The sequence below is a fragment of the Protopterus annectens genome, chromosome 5.part0 (assembly GCF_019279795.1).
Source record: "Protopterus annectens isolate FY-2018-M chromosome 5.part0, PAN1.0, whole genome shotgun sequence".
Classification (NCBI taxonomy): Eukaryota; Metazoa; Chordata; order Ceratodontiformes; family Protopteridae; genus Protopterus; species Protopterus annectens.
Window position 1 is genome coordinate 255806576 of NC_056735.1, and position 21545 is coordinate 255828120.

The following is a 21545-nucleotide window of genomic DNA, read 5'->3' on the forward strand; positions in this document are numbered from 1 at the left end:
GTCTCAAATGCAGACAGGTAACCTGTAAATGTTTCATCTCCCAGGCCCATGCTTACACTTATCAAGGGTATCAGAACTTATCAGAGATTTGGGATGCATGGCTAGGCTTAAAAAGGCCCTTGTGGTCATTAGCCTAGTAAATACCTATGAACCTATGACAGGTCCTATGCCAGAAATCTCAAAATGTACTTGTGGAACTACCAACAGCCTCGAAGTAACCAAGGATAGAACCCTAGGTGGGTTATATGGCATCACTAGTACAGTCAAAAAACAAAACAGCCAGCACTCAACTGGAGCAAATATCTAGTTTTAATGTACATAACCACTGGTTTCAGCCCACAGGCCTTTTTCAATGTAAAACACATCAGAACATTTCCCATCTTATATATTATAACTTAAAAAATAATATCCCATTAAACAATTATTACAAAAGTTCATTAAGACCAGGTGGAAACAACCCCCCCCCCCCTCCAATTTTACTGTCCAAGACTTTTCCTTTTTGTTCAAAACATTATGCCAACCACTTTTCATTGATCTATGTTCTTACACCCTATCAGTAATAATGAATTTAAACATCGCTGCCTTGTGTAAAATAGTATGTTTATATAAAGCATTAGCCAGATACTTATTTCTAATGCTACTTAGATGTTCTGAAATTAGCAATTTTAATGGTCTGGAAGTTTGACTTGCATAAAAGCCTGTGCAAGAGCAAATTGCCAAACATTCTGATAGAAACAACCCTGGATGTGTTCTTACTTGAAAATTCCTTAGTTGAGCATATAAATTTACAAAAAGAGCAATGGCCACAGGGGTAACAACCCACCACTTGTGTACCATCTACAGAAGTTGTACAGAATTTATAGAGGGTAAAAAGTTTACAGTGGCTAAAGTAACTACTTAAAGTTTTCCCTTTCCGAAAAGAAAAAGAGCACCTCTGACCTAACAACTCACACAACCTGTCATCTGTTAATAAAATGTCCCAACGTTGTTGTATCATATCTAAAAATCTATGAGTGTTCTAACCATAGGTGGTAGTGAATCTAATTTTGTTGCTCGAGCAAGGGCCACAATCTTTGTATTTCAAAAGCTCTCTTCTTGAATATGATTGCACTTGCCTACTAGTCCACCTAACTTATGCCAATAAATAGCCCGTTCAACAAAATGACCTACAATGCCATTATCAAAAAGTATATATTCTTCAGTATTGGAACATATTCTATGTAGTCGCATAAACTGTGATTTAGGTATGTTTGCTGTAATGTGCTTAGGATGACAACTGGATGTTTGGAGTAAAGTGTTGGAATGGTGTGGATTTCTATATAATGTACTAGACAAAGTTCAATCAGATTCTTTAAACACTTTAACATCTAAAAAAGAAATAGATGTAGCATCATAATTTACTGTAAACCTGATGCCCCACTTGTTTTCATTAAAATATTGAACAAATTCCTGTAAATATACAGCATCTGACTTCCACACCATCCAGCAGTCATCCAAAAATCTATGCCAGATATCAATCTCACCAAGAAAAATGTTGTGATGTATATCATATATTATCTGTTCCAAATACCTCATAAAGAGGTCAGCATAGATGGATGCAAACGATGCACCCATCGCTGAACCCCTCAATTAATAAAAACATTTGATATTGAAGAAAAAACATTTTTAGATAACATGGTTAGGTGAGCATAACAAAAATGTATTGAAACCCGGGCTACACAAGGACATTCTGTTTAGCTAATATTCTAAAGCACATAAACCAGCCCAATGAGGAATACTAGTATATAAAGACGTAACATCTACAGTACATAGTAACCAGCTAGACTCTAACTGAGCATCTAAAATGATATTAAAAAAATCAGTAGTGTCTTTCATCCTGGCTCTCACTCCTGATGACAATGGCTTTAAATGAACAGTCAAATAGGCAGACAGAGGTTCAGTTAGGGAGCCTTTACCGGATACAAATGGTCTACCCGGTGGCTGGTGCATGTCCTTGTGAATTTCAAGGAGAAGGTAAAAATAGAGAAAAAGTACAGTTTTGTACCTACCATAAATGTAGATGTCCGAACTGGATAGCATCTGCAGTCATAACAAGTGGGTTGTCCTGTCGTCAGGCAGCCCTGCAGTCGGCCGGATTCCAAAGTCCGGGTCCGGCTTCGGCTGATGTCGCACTCCACCCGACGTCATCTCTGTTGGTCTTCGGGTATAAAAGCATCAGCCGACGCCATTTTCCTCAGTGTTTCTTGCCCCAGATGCCAGTAGCCCTCTTGCAGGCTAAAATTTGGATAGATGCCAATGTTTCCAAATAGATAGAGGTAAACACAACAATAAGCATATATGTACATATATACAAACAAATACACCATAAAAGACTCCCCCCAACAGCTAGCTATTAGGAGGTAAACACCCTAGGAGTACCACAGAGGGAAGGAGGGAGGGTAATCCTGACTGCAGATGCTATCCAGTTCGGACATCTACATTTATGGTAGGTACAAAACTGCACTATGTCCTTCATGGATGCATCTGCAGTCATAACAAGTGGGTAGAATACCATAGCCAACTAGGGAGGAGGATAAAAGTAGATTATGGTGTGTTTAGGATCCCTTGCAGTACAGCAGTGGCAAACCCTGCTCGGGATCTGGAATATAGAGGCAAATTATAATGCTTGGCAAATGTATGCACGGAGGTCCAAGTAGCCGCCTCAATAATGTCTTTGGTTGCCACTCCTCGTAAGAAGGCTGTGGTAGTGGCTGTTGCCCTTGTAGAATGAGGTCTTATGTTCTGTGGAATTGGTTTTCCATGGAAGGAATAACAGTATCGTATGCAATTTCCTATCCATTTGGAGATTGTCTGTTTGGAAATAGCTTTTCCTTCCCTTCCTGTTGCATAGGCTACAAAAAGTTGGTCAGTCTTTCTGCTATTTTTTGTTCTGTCCAAGTAGTAGCGTAGCTGTCTATGTACATCCAAGGTATGCAGTATTCTTTCCCCTCTTTTGTGGGTTGGGAAAGAAGGTAGGTAGGTGGATTGCCTGGTTTAAAGATACTCTGGATACCACCTTGGGCATAAATGTAGGATTAGTTCTCATGGACACTCTATCTTGGTGGAAGATTAGGAAGGGTTGCACTGCCATTAAGGCCTGTAGTTCTGAAACCCTCCTTGCTGAAGTAATTGCCAGTAGGAAAGCAGTTTTCCATGACAGGTGTTGTAGGTCTGCTGTTGCTGCTGGTTCAAAGGGTGATAGTGTCAACTTTTCTAGCACAAAGTTTAAATCCCAGGCTGGTAATGGTGGTTTCCTTGGAGGTTTTACATTCTTGATTCCTCTGAGGAACTGCCTGAGCAAAGGGTGCGAAAAAACAGGTGGATCAAAGCTGTATTCTGCTGAAATAGCTGATGCATGTATCTTGATGGAGGAGTAGGACAGGCCTGAATGAAGAAGTTCGGCCAGATACTCCAGAATGTTAGGCATATCTATGTTTGACACATCTTTTCCTCTTTCGGTGCTCCAAATGACAAACCTTTTCCATTTTCCAGCATAGTTCCTTCTTGTTGAAGGTCTGCGTGCTTCAAGAATGATGTCTTTAACTCTTTGGGAAAGTTCTGGATTAGCTGCTGCTATGTGATGTTCCATGCAGTCAGTTGCAGCGTTTTTAGGTTTGGATGTATGATGCTGTAGTTGTTCTGAGTTAACATCAAAGGCATCAGGGTATTGGCCACATATTGTTCGAGACATGCTCTTCAGTAGTGGGTACCAGTGTTGTCTTGGCCAGTTTGGGGCTATCAGGATTATCCTTGGACGTTCTTCCTTGATTTTTAGTAGTACCTTGTGTATCAAAGGAAGAGGTGGGAATGCATATGCTGTTAGGCCTTTCCAGTTGAAGGAGAGTGAGTCCACTTTCCATGCTAGTGGGTGGAATGTCCTTGTGCAGAATTTTTTGAGCTGGTGATTGAGAGGTGATGCGAATAGGTCTATCTGTGGCATTCCCCATTTCTTTGAGATGGTCTTGAAAATGTCCGGGTGCAGCTTCCATTCGTGGGCATCCGAAGTGGTTCTGCTTAATATGTCTGCTAGAGTATTGTCTTTCCCCGGTACAAACATTGCCTGTAACTGAATGTTGTAGCTGAGTGCCAGGGTCCGCAGCTCCAAGGTCATCCTGCATAGGGGGTATGAATGAGTGCCTCCCTGTTTGTTGATGTACCACATGACTGTGGTGTTGTCTGTCTTTATCATCAACTGGCCCTCTTTGAGGAATGGTTTGAACTTTTGGATTGCCAGTTTTACTGCCAGCATTTCTTTTAGATTGATGTGCAGGTGAAGTTGATCCTGTGTCCACAATCCTTGCACGCATTTGTCCAGCATGTGGGCCCCCCATCCTAGGTCTGAAGCGTCTGTTGTGATGGTCTGGCTTGGTTGACATCTGCGAAAGGGTAGGCCTGGGTTTGACTGGCATGCCTGAGCCCACCATAGGAACTCCTGTTTTAAGCATGGAATTAGTGGGATTTCTGTTTCTAGACTGTGTCTGTGTTGGGACCATAAATTCTTTAGGTACCACTGTAGTTTCCTCATATGTAGTCTGGCAAATGGGACCAAGATTATGCATGATGCCATGAAGCCCAGGGCCTGCAGAAATTTTCTTGCTGTTAACTTGTTCAGTTTTGTTAGTGCCAAGAAATAAAGAGGAAGTTCTTTTTGTTTTTCTGTAGTCAGGAATGCCATTTGTTGTACTGTGTCCAATTCCGCGCCCAAGAATGTCTTTGTTTGGGATGGTATCAGCCTTGACTTTTGTAAATTGACTGTGTATCCCAGTCCTTGTAGCAAGTAAATGACCCTTTGTAAATCTGTTGTCAGCTTGCTTTTGTTGTCCCCTTGTAGTAGGCAGTCGTCCAGGTATGGGTAAATCTGAATTCCTGTAGTCTGCAATGGCGATTACTGATGCCAGGCATTTTGTGAATACTCTGGGCAGTAGATAAGCCAAAGGGCAATGCTGAGAATTGATAGTGCTCTGATCCTGCAAGAAATCTGAGGTATCTTCTGCAGATTGGTCGAATGGGGACGTGCAGGTATGCCTCCTTGAGATCTAGAGTTACCAGCCAAGACTCCTTGCCCAGCATGGGAAGAAGTTGCTGTAGGGTCAGCATTTTGAATTTTGGGACAATGATGTATGTATTTAAGGTGGACAGGTCGAGAATTGGTCTCCAACTTTTTCCTTTCTTGGAACTAGGAATAGTCTGGAATAGAACCCCTTTCCTTGTTCTGCTGTTGGCACTCTTTCCACAGCTCTCATGTTTGCTAACTCCATTATCTGGCGTAGAGCCTCTGTTTTTTGATTTGGAGGTAGATTTGGCATTCCTCTTTTGACTGGTAAAGTGTGGAAGTGAAACCGGTAACCTTGATCTATGGTTTGTAAAATCCACTTGTCTTTTGTTATGTAGTGCCAGTTCTTTGAAAATAAGGTTAACTTTCCGCCTAGAGGAGCTGCTATTTGTTCCCTGGTAGGCGGAGTTAGGATTAAGTCACTGTGGTTGTGCTGATGTAGTGGCAGTGGCTGCATCTGTGCCTCTGTTGTTACCTTGCCACTGTCGTCCTCTGTAGGCACCTCCTCTGGATTGGTTTCTGCCCCTGGAACGTCTATTCCTGCCCCTTTGAAATTTTGTGGAGTCAGGAAAGGACCAATTTTTGGCAGGCCAGTTCCTGCTAAACCTTGGTGGTTGAACCTGCAAGAAATCTTTAACAGTTTGAACAGATTTTGCCTTTTCTTCCATTTTCTTCATAACCTGCTGGGCAGGTGTACCAAACAAACTTGTCTTGTCCATAGGAGCATCTAGCAACTTAGCTTTAACATGATCCGGTAAAGCTTGTTCCTTTAGCCATGCATGCCTTCTTATCACTGTGCCTGTCATGGCTGATCTAAATGAAGCCTCCAGTGCATCATAGCCACATTTTAAGGAATGGTTGCTAACCTGTTGTATGTTATTTACCATTTCTAATACATATTTCTTATCAAGAGATTCATCAGTGGTTAGTTTTTTTTAGTTAACTGATCAAGCATAAACTCTTGGTATTGTATCATGTGAAACTGACAGTTCAAAGCTCTAGCTGAGAGAGTAGCTGAAGTGTAGACCTTTTTACCCCATCTGTCTAATGACCTTGCTTCCCTTTCAGAAGGAATAGGGTTTTTAGCTGTGGTCGCGGCTACTGCCTTGGGACCCTGGGATATAGTTTCTGGGTCTGCAAGTGGGGCCTTGTAAAGGTGGTGATGAGTATCTGGCACCCTGTAAAATCTGTCTGGTTTGGCAGGGGCTGGGGTAAAGAATCTGGAGCGGAGCAAACATCATTGAAAGCATCATCCACCACAGAGAGAACAGGAGGTATAGCTAAGGGCCTGTGCTGTGGGAGGTGCAGAAAGGTCCTAAGTCTTTCTGGAGTCTGAAAAATCCTGTTGCTGCCATTGGAACTGTTCTCGCATGGCATGCAAGGTTTCCCCAAAGGAGAATTCTTCTGGTGGGGAAGCAGCTGGAATGGATTCTTCAGCATCAGAATCTTCAAAATTGGAGAAGGGAGCCTCTGGCTGGTCAGTAATGTCTGATTCATCAGCAGAATCATCAGAAGACACTGGCTCAGGGGGCTCTGCCCTAGGTCTCTTCTCTGGGGGCTGAGAGGCCCTGTCTGGGTGAGATTGAGATCCTCTAATTAAAGAAATTAAATCTTCTGCCAAAGAAAGCATTTGAGAACTAGAAGAGGGCCTGGATGTGGGGGGTTTAACAGGCACTGATTTAGAAGTCTTGGCTGCTTTAGCCCTGGCGAAGGCCTTAATGGACATGGCTGCTGGAGGCCTAGCTGCACCACGTGCTGGGGTAGAGACATCCAAGGGAATGGTGTCTGATAAGTCAACCACCGTAGTGGGTAAAACTTCTGAGGTCGATTCAAGAGTTGTAGCAGGGGCCTCAGTTGTAAGAATAGGTTCAGCTGTACTTTGATCAGTTTTCTCGGTTTCGGCCGAAACCGAGACACTCGCGGTTTGCTTTACCGTGGTTTCGGCCGAAACCGCGGACCGCGAGTGTCGGTCTTTATCTTTGCGTTTTTTGGAAGATTGGGTAGTCGGAGGATCCGACGGCATAATGTACGCAAAATCAGAACCGAAAAACTGTTCTGCAAACTCCGACCGACGCCTAAGCGTTCGTCGGTTGAAGGAGGCACAGGCCGAACAGGCTGCTACGTCGTGGGCTGGGCCTAAACAAGGCAGACAGTAAGAGTGGAAATCTTTATGAGGTATTTGTTTCCCACAGGTTAAACAATTGTTAACTTTTTCTGACATCGGCTGAGGCAAGAAAGAGTCCCCAACGGGGTACTTAGCTTTAGAAGTCTTCGAAGTAGTATTCGGTAGAAGTAATCTCTGGATCCGACCGACCGGCACTTGCGAACAGCTTCTGCTTCGGGCGCCACGCGGCAAGAAAGACTGAGGAAAATGGCGTCGGCTGATGCTTTTATACCCGAAGACCAACAGAGATGACGTCGGGTGGAGTGCGACATCAGCCGAAGCCGGACCCGGACTTTGGAATCCGGCCGACTGCAGGGCTGCCTGACGACAGGACAACCCACTTGTTATGACTGCAGATGCATCCATGAAGGACATCTGATTTTTAACCTTCAGATGGAACATTGTACATTTGTCAATAATCCCCTCACTAGCAGCAGACTCTAGAAACATGTCAATTTCTTTTTTGAAATCAGAAGTGGGATCATAAGGCATACATGCACAGAATCTGTTATCTTGCAGCTGACTGTTAGCTTCAGGTGACATATAAAGATTTATCCATAACAACAGTTTCTCCACCTTTAACAGCTCGAACTATAACTATATTGTTGTTATTTTTCAGCTGTGTCAAAGCATTCCTTTCTTCACTAGATAAATTAGAAGGAGAAATATATTGTTGAATATTTAGCCCAAAATGCAACTCCTTAAGTACACATTTCTGAAATACTTCTACATTCTTATTCACAGGTGGAATAAATGTTGATTGAACTTAAAGCCACTATTCTCACCAACAGATTCCCCATTCTGAAAATATAGTTTCAAATTAAGCAGGCTGCAAAAAGCATATAAATCTTCCACAAAGACATCCTCAGGTACAAAAAACCCTGGAAAAAATTGAGGCCCTTGCTCAGTAACAAACTTTCAGATTCAGACAAAACCACTGAAGAGATGTTAATCACATAACTGGAAGACACTATCTGGGTTTCAGGAAGTTCAGCATGGCTTCCAGAGATCCCTATTTTTGGACTTCTATTTCCTAACCCCCCTCCTCCTTTTCCTAAACGTAAAGGGGCCATGTCAAAATTCAATAAACTGTCCTGCATTCCCATACATGACTTTTTGGTAGCTGGTGACGTTTACTGTCTATCTACCTCTGTATCTGCAGATGAGGAGTCTTCTCCTGAAGCATCACTCCTAGATTTTTTTCAAAATAGACTTATTTCTTTTTCTTTTCTGCCCAGTAAACATAAATTCCTTCTGTGCAAATCTAACATTCTTACTTTGTTTGCCATTTTTAATAAACTCAAAAGGGCTTAACCTAATTGGTAGTCCCTTGAGTCTCTATTGAATTTCCCTATCTTTCTTTCTTTTAAACTTTGTTCCAAAAGAAGTAATTCTTCTCTCAACTTATTGAAACATTCTTTATAAATAACAGAGCCCTCAAAAGATTTAACTTTCTCACAAAAAAGAGCAACTTCTGGTATATATAAATCTATCTTTCGTTCATAAAAAATCATGTAAGGTTTTTACAAACTGTAAAGAAGTTTTTTTTGCTGAATATCTGCCCAAGATAACATAACATCCGCTTGACTAACTAAAGGTTTAATACAGACTCTTAGGTCCCTGGGAGTGATCCCTTTGTCTAGAGAGGCCTTTAAGAGTCTTAAATGCCACACAAAAGATCTCAGTTTTTTTCCATGTGTTCAAATAAGCTGGTCAAACAAAGAAACACAAGTCCGGTCCGAATTACTGGCTGTCTTGACTATTCATCACATTTGTATTCCCCATCCCAAAAAACAGGATGTCTTCCTTATCCACTGACAGCCCCTTTAGAATAGCTGTTAAATCAATACTTGAAAAACTGAGTTATACACCAGTTAAATCAAACATTCACAATTCACTATGCATACATAAAAATGCTGTTATGCCCACATATAAATCCTACCAATCAATGGCAAATATTAATGCAGTCCCTGCTTCAAAATAAGAGCATTTATACTAAACTTTCATTTACTTTCATATGTAATAAACATATCTTATATCGAATGCACATATTAATCAAAGCATTTGTCCAGAAAAATGATTATATGTATAACATATGGCTCTCTGAATTTTCAAAAACATTCATTTTTTCAAGAAAACCATTTAAAGTTCATGTCCATATATTCAAAAGTCCGTTGAGCTTTTATTTAAAGCTAACAGGATGGTATGCATCTCTTCCGTTCACAGCTTCCAAAGAACCAACGGTATTCACCTCTTCTGGCCTTCTTAAATTTGCCCAACAGTCTTAACGAAACTATATTTCATGGTACAAATGTGCCAAAAGCACCTCTGTTTTAACCAATGTTTAACACTAACATTCCCCTATGCAGGGAGAAAAATTGCTGACAAAAAAAACTTTAGGAGCCCCCCCCTCCCCCCACACACACACGCACACATTCCACAAACAATCATGGACACAATCTTAATGTTATGCCCAGAAAGTATTTTCACAAATACCACTAATCCGCATAGTGAAAATATTTAAATGCAATGAGAATTAGGTTCTTTTTCAAAAGTCAGCTTACAAAATAAGGACCCAACATATGTTTTGTAGTGTTAAAACACCACAATAACTAGCATATTACACAGAAATATATTAGTGTCAAACTTTGCCAGTTGAACCAAATACACGTCACAAAAATGGCATCTGTAGCAAACAGAGACAATCCAGTCAAAGCCCCACAGACTAAATATTATTTAACATAAATCACCAATACTTGCCCAAGTGAGAAAGAAATGTCCCAGACCAAAAAAATAAGTATCTCGCTTCTGTACGTTATAAGAACAAATAACTTTCATAGCCAAACGTCAGAAAAAGGTGCCCTCCATTGTTAACGACACCAACAGAACCAACGAAAGTTCACAAATACACAGGAAGCTCCAAACCTCCTTACAAATCTTCCATAGATGAAAAATAGTCTGTTTCAAATAATTCCAATATTAACTTTGAAGAATGCCCCATTTGGATAAAAAGGTAGATGCTCCAGCAAACACCACCAGTAGACTGCAACAAAGGAATTCCCCAAACCAAAGCCTCTGCAAGGACGGCAGGTGCACAGGCTCAAAAGGCAATATCAAAAAACAAAACAGCCAGCACTCAACTGGAGCAAATATCTAGTTTTAATGTACAAAAACAGACCAGTTTCAGCCCACAGGCCTTTTTCAATGTAAAACACATCAGTACATTCCCCATCTTATATATCATAACATAATAGAATAATTATATCCCATTAAACAATTACAAATGTTCATTAAGACCAGGTGGAAACAATCCCCCCAATTTTACTATCCAAGACTTGTCTTTTTTATTCAAAACATTATGCACTTTTCACTGATCTATGTCCTAACACCCTATCAATAATAATTAATTTGGGGAATCACTAGTACATTCACTTAACAGGGACCCAAGTTGTGCAAATGGCTATGCCAATACCAGAACTTTAAAGGTATTCCTAAGTCAAGACGGACAGCAAGTGCAAACCCTGCATTATAACAGTAATATAATGGCAACGCAAAGTACCAGTTAGTAACCTAGAAGAAGAGTTTTGCATCAAATGTAGGTGAACACATTCACAGTTGGAAAGATCTAGGTACAGGGCACTGCAATAATCCAGCTGTTATGAGACTCTGGCATAAATTAATAGTAATGGAAGGTGTTTTATCATATATGTTTTGTAGATGAAAACATACAGACTTTGCCAGCAGGTGACACTTGGTCCCAGAATATCAACCTGTAGTCAAAGGCATCACCAAGACTATGTACCTTTTCAACAACCTCAAGTTTACTTCCCATATGAATAATATAGTTTGGAAGTGAGGAGGCATACAAACCCTTGAATGCAGCACGAGCTGCCAAGGCCTCAGTTCAGTAAGTTATCAGCTTCAAAACAGTTCCAAGAAGGTCATCGGTCTACGACTTCAATATAGTCGGCCAAGGAATGCATAATCATTGCATCCTAAGGAGAAGGGGGGAATCTGGGTATCATCCACATAAAAATGTTATGCTAAATCATCCTCTAAATGAGATCTTTTACTGGAAGCATATACACTGAACAATCATGGACCTAAGATTGAACCCTGTGAGACTCTACAGTCCTAAGGGAGCAGTGAAGATGTGTTCAAACCTGAACATACCCTTTCACACCAGTCAGAGAAGATACAAACTAATCTAAGGCTATTAAATACAGGCTACAGTACAACTTTAAACACTCAATCAAAATGCCACGATCAATAGTATCAAATACAAATAAGAGATCCAGAAGGACCAGAACTGAATAAAGATGCTTGTCACTGGCCAGAATGAGATAATTTAATCAACCAAATTAGGGCAGTTTCTGTACTGTGAAGAGCGACAACCTAGACTGATATGGGTCCATTAACTCCACTACACAAAAGATGGGTCTGAAGCTGCATGACTAACTTTCTCAATGACCTTACCTAGCAATGAAAGGTTCAAGATTGGTCAGAAGTACATTGAGAGCTAATGTTGGTTTCTTGAGTGCATGGATAATCATGGCTCCCTTTCAAAGCTAACAGAAAGATCTCTTGTCTTAAGGGCATGCCCAATATTCAATAAATAGCACAAAAATGGAAGAAAGTACAGTTATGTAAATAAACATATGCCAGTAGATGTTCGAATGATAAGTGCTCAAGTGGCCTCAGCTAAACAGAATAGCAGTCCAGCGTCTAAAACTTAACGTCACCATCCATGTGCCCAAACAGTTAACCTGAGTGAGCAGAGCTGAGGAAAATGAGTGATTCAGGTGTCAAGCCATTCATATTTTTCATGCCAAATGACAGAGAGAGGGGTAGAGACATGAAAAGATCAATGCTGGGAAAATAAAAATAAAGGTCTTCACCCTGGCAACAAAAACACACAAGAACAGGGAGATGGAGGGAGCAGCTACTACAGCCATGACCATTCTAATAGCTACTGTTATGGTACATTTGCTTACACAACTGTACTATGTTTATCATTTTATTACTGCTGTAGTAGCCTTAAGCTATATGGCTAGACTACCACAGCTTAAACTGATTAGGAGAATGAAGGATGAGAGTATAGGAGACCCTGGAAAATGGTCCTAGCAAAGCCTGCCCTACACCTGGAGAAAAACTAGTTAGTAATCTTTGTAAAGGGGTATGTATAGGGAACCATGCTGCCACTTTTCGAATACTTTTAAAATCCAACCCTTTCAAAAAAGCCATCAAGAAGCAAAGGCCCTAGCAAAATGAGACTTGATCCTGCCCAGAACTGACTTGTTGTAGGGGTAAGAACACAAGCATGAGACAACCATATCTGGATATATTCCGGTTTGACATAGGTTGTCCTTTCTTTTTACCTTCTTAAGAAATAGATAACCGATCAGAGTTCATAAAAGTTTGAGTTATGTCAAGATATTATCTATGTGGTCTCTGGGCATTCATGGTAAGGAGGCTCCTTTGTCTCTTATTTTTAGGTTTTGGAAGGAATACAGGGAAAGGGATAGCTTGGCTCAAAGTAAACTCAAATACAAATTTAGGAATGAAGGAAGAATTAGTTGAGGAAGCCATATCTTTGTGGAAAATGAGATGAGGCTGACCCACTAGAACAGCCTGCAACTACATTTCTTGTAGAAGTCACACCAATCAAGAAAACTGCTTTCTATGTAAAGAACCTCAAGTCAGCCCGATGAGCTGATTCAAAATGGAGAAACAGTTAATTTTTCCTACACAAAATTAAGATACCAAGGAGGAGCTACCTGTTTTCTTGGAGGCATTATGGAACACCGCTTTCAAAAACATTCGCACATAGGATTGCATTGAAAGAGGGAGATTTATGGACAGACATGCTGACATAGCCACCAAATGCATCTTGAAGGACAGTAAGACAAGTCAGATTATAACAGCTCAACAAAATATTGTAGAACCAGAAAAACAACAGCCTTGAAAAGGTCCTGGCTCTAGTCTGGACATCAACTAGAAAGTCTTTTCCCATTTCATAACATATGATTTCCTAGTAACAGGTTTTCTGGCCTCTTTTGACATCTGCTGGACATCTTCAGAAAATGGGCACCTAAAGGTACTAAGACTATCATCCAGGCATTTGTACCAGTTGTTTCAAGTTGGTATGCATTAACTACCCCTGGTCTTACACTAGTAGATCAGTCTGTGAGGAAGTTTGTGGCGATTTCCCTTGGTCATTCCAAAAGAAGATACAACCACAGCTACCTGAAACAGAAGGGAGTCACCACAATCATCTTTGCAGAGTCATTCCGAACCTTCAGAATGACTGTGGATATTAGTGGAACAGGTGGAAAAGCATACAAAAATATTCCTGTCCAAGGAAAAGAAAAAAAGTATTACGTTTTCCAGGTCATCTTGCATGAAGTATCATAGGTGTGTGCTAGGCTAATGGCCCTGGAGCCTTTACAAGCCTAGCCCATAGAAGTGCCCTGGCATCGTGCCACACAACATTAGTTCCCAGTGCCTCTATCAAGTAGAGCCACTGCAGTGATCCCATGGGAAAACTTTCTATTTCCCATCCACTCATCAAGATTTCAGTGAAGTGCTCTGCTTGACATGTATGGGAAGTCTATTCCAGAGCATGGGCAGTCTCCGGGTTAGGAAACTGTCCCTCCAGCATATTCTGTTGATTCTGATAATAATGTTGAGGTCTCTGGAGTGCGTGGTATGCAGGGATTGGGATTTCTTTAGATGTAGCATTTGTAGCAGAGCTGGGTCAGACATGGCTTTGTAAGTCAAGCAGAGATTGCCTCTTAGTAGACGATATGTGAGAGAATAGCTGGAGTTTTTTTGAGTCTGTCTGTGTACGGCATGTATTTAAGACCTAAGATACTCTTCGTGAGGTACTAGGCCTTAAACACGTCATACACGGACAGACTCAAACTCCAGCTATTCAATGTCTCATATCTACTAAGAGGCGATCTCTGAGCAGAATTTTGTTAAATGACTGTTGTAGCAAAAAGATACATCAAAAGTGTTCTCCACAGCTGGATCAATTCCTGGAAGTATTCTGATTCAGTTTCTATTCAAGAGGATCTGCCCTGGCCCTGTTCAGTTTGCCTGCCATAAAATTTTTATCTGACAGGATGCAAGATGCCTAAAGAGAGAGATTGTGCTGAAAAGCTATATCCAGGCTACCGTGGCTAATCTGCACAGAGGTTAAGATCGGGTTCCCCTCCTATTTATGTACTACATTACTGCAGTGTTGTCTGTAATCACTTACAATGGGTCTTGGGAACCACAGACGTCTGAAAGCGTGGACAGCATTTGTGACAATCAACATGTTATGCTTAAACATTTTGATCTGTCTTTTTTGTACCAAACAGACTGAACTTTTATCCCCAAACACACTTCTCCCCAAGCTTCAGACTGCACTGGAAGATGGAAGGATAAATGGGAGACCTGGACTGTGATAAAACTGGTCACTTCACCAAAGGTGCTCCCTTCTCACAAACCCCAAATCAGTAATCTTAAATATAAAGGGAAAATGATGTTGGGATCGTACTGATTTTAGGTCCATTAATGTTATGTACTTACCATAACTATGCATTTGTGTTGTCCAGTTTTACTCTTCCTCAACATATGGGTTATGTATCTTACCTCGGATCAGGCTCTGTTGCATTCCACAGACTTATGGATCCAACTCTCCAGCTCTTCCCTGTATCTATAAGGACCTAGTTACCTACAATACCTCAGATTGAGTCTGCTGCCTTACAGACAGCAGAAAAAAGGAAACAACAAGAAAGGTAGGATGCAAACCTGGAACAAACGGTTCCAAAACATCCATCAGATCACTCCAGAAAGTGGCAGGAAGGGGGAAGGAGGGATGGGGAGTTGAAGAATGAAAGTAGATAACACAGATGCATAGTTACAGTGAGTCCATAACTAACACCTGATGTTGTACTTTTCATTTTTCCTCAAACATATGGAGCAGAGTCTCCAGTTATGTGAATCTTGGGTGGCCCTCATGGAAGGAAATGCCAGAGAACTACTGAACCTAATCCAGTTCTTCTTCTAGAAGTCAAATTTATTTCGCAGTGGAAGTATGGGCATTAGACCAGGTAGCTGCTGTGCAAATATCAACAGTAGAAGTTCTAGACCAGAAGGCAGAAAAAGTGGTCATGCATCTGGTTTAATATGCCTAAGGAGGTTTTGGTAGGGAAAGGTCATGCTGGGAGTATACAAAAGAAATGCAATTAGTAATCCATTTGGCTAGGGTAACTTTAGAAATTGGTGATCCCAATCTGTTTGTTGAGAAAGAGGCAAACCATTGGTCTGTCTTCCGGAAATCATTTGTCCCCTGTAAGTAGAAACATAGTTGTTGTGTATATACACATTTAAAAGACCTACTACGTATTCTCCCTTATTTGAAAAATTAGGGAAGAAGGCAGGTAAATGAACTGTTTGATATTTGAATCAGAGGCTACTTTTGGTAAGAAAGATGGACTGGTTTGTAAAATAACTATCTATCTGAAAAACAGTGTAAGGGGACTGGAATGATAGTTTGGAAATTCTCCTTGAAGTAATAGCACCTAAAAATGCTTTTTTTTTTTTTTTTTTTTTTTAGATCAAAGAACACCGTTTAATCCACACAGCACCTCAGCAAACAGCCTTCCAAGAGTAAAAAAACACATAGCTCACAACTATTTAGATACTCATTCATCTTAACACAGTTGTCTAATTAAAACAATCAAGCTCAATTAATAAAAATAAGTAAGAGTTGATAACATATTTCCAGTTACATTCCTTATTTAAACCAAATGCGTGTTACATTTTAAAATATAGTTTATTTTTGTAATAGTTTGGTTTTAACATCATTACATTCTCCCAAAAATAAGTGAACGTGTTCCAAAACACATCCCTTAAGACATTCTGGATTACCCCCATGAAATTCTAAAAAAAAAAAAGTGCCCCTAAAGGGTTATCTTGTCTTTTACTTATTATATCTCTAATATGTTCTTTAAGGAGTTTTTTTAAAAAGGTACTGGCCCGTCTCTCAGATATTAAATAAATCACAAGTACATTTTAGCACAAATATTACTAATGAGGTGTAAAAGTATAAATTCCCACTTGGATAAAATTTAACACCATTAATCTCTGAAAAATGTCCCACAACATGGTCACTAATGGAACAATGTTTACAAGCCTTTGTTCCTACATATGGGGAAACAGTGTCATACAAAGTATTTTCTGCTAAATTTCTTTCCCTTTTATAAGAAATATTCACATGATCGGCAAGGACATTTATTAAATGTTTGTCTTTTAATAACATGGGCCAATGTTGTTTTACCTCCTTCACCATTTTATCAGTAAAGACATTATATGTCGTAACAAAATACACTTCTCTTCTAGCCTCCTTGTTCTATTACACGATTTCCTCATAGTACCAACATCATGGATTGAGTAGCTCTTATTATTAATAACAGGGGTACTAAAGCGTTGTACCATTATTTTTAACCTAGAATCTAATACATTTTTCTGTCATAGCCCCTAATTATAAATATGTCCACCATGTTCCCTAGCTCTTTTTCAAAAACACTGTCTATGCTGCATAACTTATTAATACATAGAAATTCATTATAGGGTATTATAGACATTAAAGGTGTAGGGTGACGGCTGGTACCATACAAAAACATATTGCCACTATTCTCTTTTCTATGTACAGAAAAAAGCACCATGTGAAGTAACTGATAAATATCCAGAAAGGTTATACGTTTTCCAATTTGTATACCATCAAATTGTAAGCCATAATTATTGATGTTATGTCCTTTACAAAAGACTGAGCCTGTGAGGGGTCACCATCACATAGAAAGATCAAATTTTCAGTGTATCTGAAACATTTGACTACTTGTGCTTTAAAGGAGGGGTGGTTATAAAAGTAGTAAATTTTAAATTTGGCCATCACTATAATGGCATACATGGAAGGCAGCCCTAAAAGCCGTACCCTGTAACTGATGAAAACTTTCTCCATTGAAAACAAAGTAGTTATTCTAAAGACAGAAAACAATTAATTCAATAACATAACGGGGCACAGGAACATCTCCATGAAAGTAGAATAAAGCCTGTACCCCATGTCAAGTTTAATGATGGTATAAAGACTTTTAGCATCTAAACATACCCAGTACATACTGTCTTTCCAAAATGCATTAAATTTTATTTGTAAAAAAACTCTGACTGTCCCTTATATATATATATATAGGAATTTTTATCACATAAGGATTTAAAGATTCATGCAGAAATACAGATATTTAAAAAAAAAATCTCTCTGCAAAAACAATAGGCCGACCACTTAAGTTGCTAACACCTTTGTATGTTTTAGGTAGGCAGTAAAACAATGCCAAGCGATAATTAATAGTACAAACTTTTCTATCTAAATCAGCTTTAATAAAAGTACCCTAATCATAAACCTTTTTTTTAACAAGGCAGAATACTTTTCCATTGCTGACTGATATTCACTTAAATCACATTTCTCATATACATTAGCATCATTCAAATGCCTATAGCAAATCTCGGCATACTGTTTATGATTTAGAATTACAACTCGATTCCCCCTATCTGCTGGTTTAGAATTACAACTCGATTCCCCCTATCTGCTGGTTTAACTACAAACCTCCTATCTTCACACAATTCCTTAAAAGCTACCCATTGCTCCTTCATCAATTATACTGTACAGATAATTTCTGCTGTCTACACATTTCAACTACATTATCAGCATAATGATTTGGAACAGAGATATAGCTTCATATATTCTCCTTCATATATGATGGTATAAACATGGAGCTACACTGAACTTTACTAGTGTCTAAAACACTATATGCATTATTCCGCTCAAAAACATTAGTGACATCATCCAACTCATCCACCCTGTCCTGCTCAGACATACATGAATAAAATAAACTATTCAGACTATCATCCATATTAACATTGTTAAAAATGGTGTTTTCTATGACAAGTCAGTTTTGGATGAAGATTCAAAGATTGTTGGGTCAATCCCTGAAGTACAACTGCCCTTTAGGAAAGCCATGCACAACTTGGAAGAAGCTAAACAATAAACTTTTTCTCCTGAAATAAAATTTGAAATGGCTGATGACTCTACTTTGACTGTGGAAAAACTAGCACTTTCCTGAAAAAGAGAAGCTAAAAAGTACCGAAGAAGAAGTAAAAGGGTCCGTTTCCTTTTTAAGGGCCCAAACAGAGAATCTTTTCCATTTACTCCTGTAAATCTTCTAAGTAGAAGCTTTCTTGGAAGCTAAACGTATAATACAAACCGGGGAGGAAAGCCTGGGCTGTTTAGCTATTAATGGAATTGGAGAAACCATGTGGTTAGCTTGAAGTCTGGAATATTCGAATGTTTCATCCCCGAGGGATGCAAGAGAAGGTCTGAACTGTAGTCCAGTATCCATGGAAGATAAAGAAGAGTCCAAAGGAAGAGAAACCATATGTGGAGAGGCCAAAAAGAGGGCAGAGAGGATAACTGAGCTCTTCAACAGATTATCTTGCTGTAAGAATCTTGGCATCACGGGATAAGTGTAAAGGAGGCTGGAGGGCCAAACGGAGCCTAGAGCATCTCTCTGGGACTCCCCCTGAGGGAGATCAGGGAAAAATATATTTGATAAATATGCTGTTGTGGGGAGATGTAAAAAGATCACAGCAAAGTTGGCCCTAAAGAGGGAAAATCTTCTCCACTGCTGATTGACTGACAGACCACTAGTGAGGCTCAGAATGGACGTGCTGTATTTGTTCACTAGTCCACTGATTTCTCTGGAATGTGCATTGCCACTAGAAAGCAGTTGGGGAAGATCTTGCCCATTGCCACATTCTCGTAGCTTCTCGACAGAGAGGCTAAGATTGGGTTCCCCCTTGTTTGTTGATGTACTAGACTACAGACTTGCTGTTTTGAATCGCAATAGTGCCCAGATGGAGAACATCTTTAAAGGCCTGCAACACTAGTAGTACTGCTCTCATCTCTAGGACACTGATGTGTGAACTGGTCTCTTGAGGGGGACCACATGCCTTGGACTGCCCTTCTCAAGAAATGCTCCACCCCCACCCCAGTTAGGAGGCATCTGTGGTCACTGTGGCTACTGGAGGAAATAACAAAAAGAGAAAAACACTTCAGTACCCCATAGCATCTCTTAAACATATTTTTGCCTCATGTACCAATTCCCAAGTGCTCTAACATGCACTAAATGCTGACCAATAGAGTGTATATAGAACCACAATTAAAAAAAAGATCCAGCTAAGAGTAGTTTATTACGATCCAAGCGATTTACTCTACACATACTACATAGATTTCCTCAGAGATAAAACAGCACTTAACAAGTCAATTAAATATTAAACTAGTTTCCCTAAACATCAAATCAGAATGACCAAATAGTCAACATTCAAAATAACTTAAATTATGATTTAAACATGTACATTTTTATCACACCATTTATAATAATTATTCTCAAGAGTTTTTAAAATAATTTATAAAAAAAAATAAATGTCTACCATTACTAAAGTCCTAACTCAAAATCACTAATAAGAAAACTACCTTAAAAGTTAAAATGTAATAGAGCTCACAAGAATTAAAACAGTCTAGTTTGTCGCCCCTCTGTTTTAACACTCTATAGAAAGATGTCATATAATTTAAACAGGGCTTATTTGTAGCATTTAAACAAAACTGCCATTTTAATTCTTTTTGCCCCAATTTTAATTTGCTAATTCCACCTCCAGTCATATTCATTTTGTCAATGATAAAAAATATAAATTTTTTAAAAATCTGGGCAAGACACCAAGTAGTTGTACAGAAGGTTACTTCATTTCCCTTCTTTACTTCATACAAATGCTCATAAAATTCTTTCAGTGTCTGTGTTGCTTTACCTATATAAAAAGCTTGAACAGAGGATCTAGTTGGCTACGATACCACCATTTTCTATTTACAATTAAATATACCTGGGTAAGTTAGGGTTTTTTCAAACTCTTCTACTACTACTACACGTAGTCCATCATTAATATATCTACAATACTTACAACTGCCACATTTTGTCACCTTAGAATATATAATGTTGTTTGGTCTAATATAATTCATTTCAAATATACTCTTAAGGTTAGCTCCCTTCTTGTAAGTCACCTTGGGATACATTCCTAATTGTCCCCAATTGTTCTTTGTATTCTAAATGGAATATAATTTTCCAAGTATTTTTAGAATATCCTTTACCTTAACAGCTTGTTTATTGTATTCAGTAGTCATTGTTCCCATTTTTTCATGGTTAGTGTAGTAAGAATCTTTGTGTTCAACATCTTTGTATCCTGTATAGGAAGGGTTAAAATGTGAAACTGCATTGCGTGCAAAGAAATAAGCTAAAATGAGTTGTTTTTCTTGTAAGGAATTTGCTGACCAGAAAGGAATGCACAGATGCTACTTTGGTCCAGGCACAAGCCTATCTTGGGACTGACCTCTGACCAAGGAGGAGTGCATAGATGTTACCTTGATGTAGGCACCAACTTATCTTGTGTCTGATTTTTACCATCTAAGGCTCCAGTGAGTGAATTTATAGCCTTGACTGAAATTCCTTGTCTAGTAACCAGCTGCTGTGTATGCACAAAAGAGGGTATAAAAACCCATGTAAAGTGTGTAGAAATTAGACTGCTGACAACCAAGAACTTTGTGGCAGGTCTCCATGCATGTAAAATAAACTCTTTTTTGGCCTACCTTTTTTGCTGCGTGATTCTTCCAGTATATGTTAAGAGTATTAAAATCTTTTGACATTTCTGGCGCCCAAGAACGTGGGGCCACCTCTTCACGGTACGAATCGCATAAGAGGGACTGAAAACCTGTACAGGAAGGGGTGAACGAATCTCGGGCTCCCTTGAACAGAAAGACCTCTGACAAAGAAGTCGTAAGTAGAGGCCAGTCACTCTTAGATTCGATCCGTGGGACTGTGACGAACGAGGGCGGAAGATCCGCAGTAAGGTAAGCTTTTTATTTATAAAAGTTTTTTTAAGGGACTCGTCATAAGGGAATTTCTTTTGTTAAAAAATTTTACAAAAGACCGGTAGAGATCTCAGGAAAAGGAAACAGTTTTTCTTTAAGAAAAATGGGAATAGGAAGCAGTTGTTGTGTTAGTAAGGGCTGCTTAAATAAAAGGACTGCGGATGAGGAATATATGTTTAAATTACATCCGAAAAACTTGAAATATATGAAAAAATGGAAGAAAGACTATGGGTTTAGTGGCACCTTAAATAAATCAGAATGTCAAAATC

General features: G+C 39.4%; 1 protein-coding gene across 1 annotated transcript in view; it reads right to left on the reverse strand.

Moving 5' to 3' along the window:
- Window positions 1-21545, reverse strand: part of ARFIP2 (ADP ribosylation factor interacting protein 2) — a gene marked incomplete in the record, with an annotated part of 1173031 nt that overhangs the window by 1019769 nt on the left and 131717 nt on the right.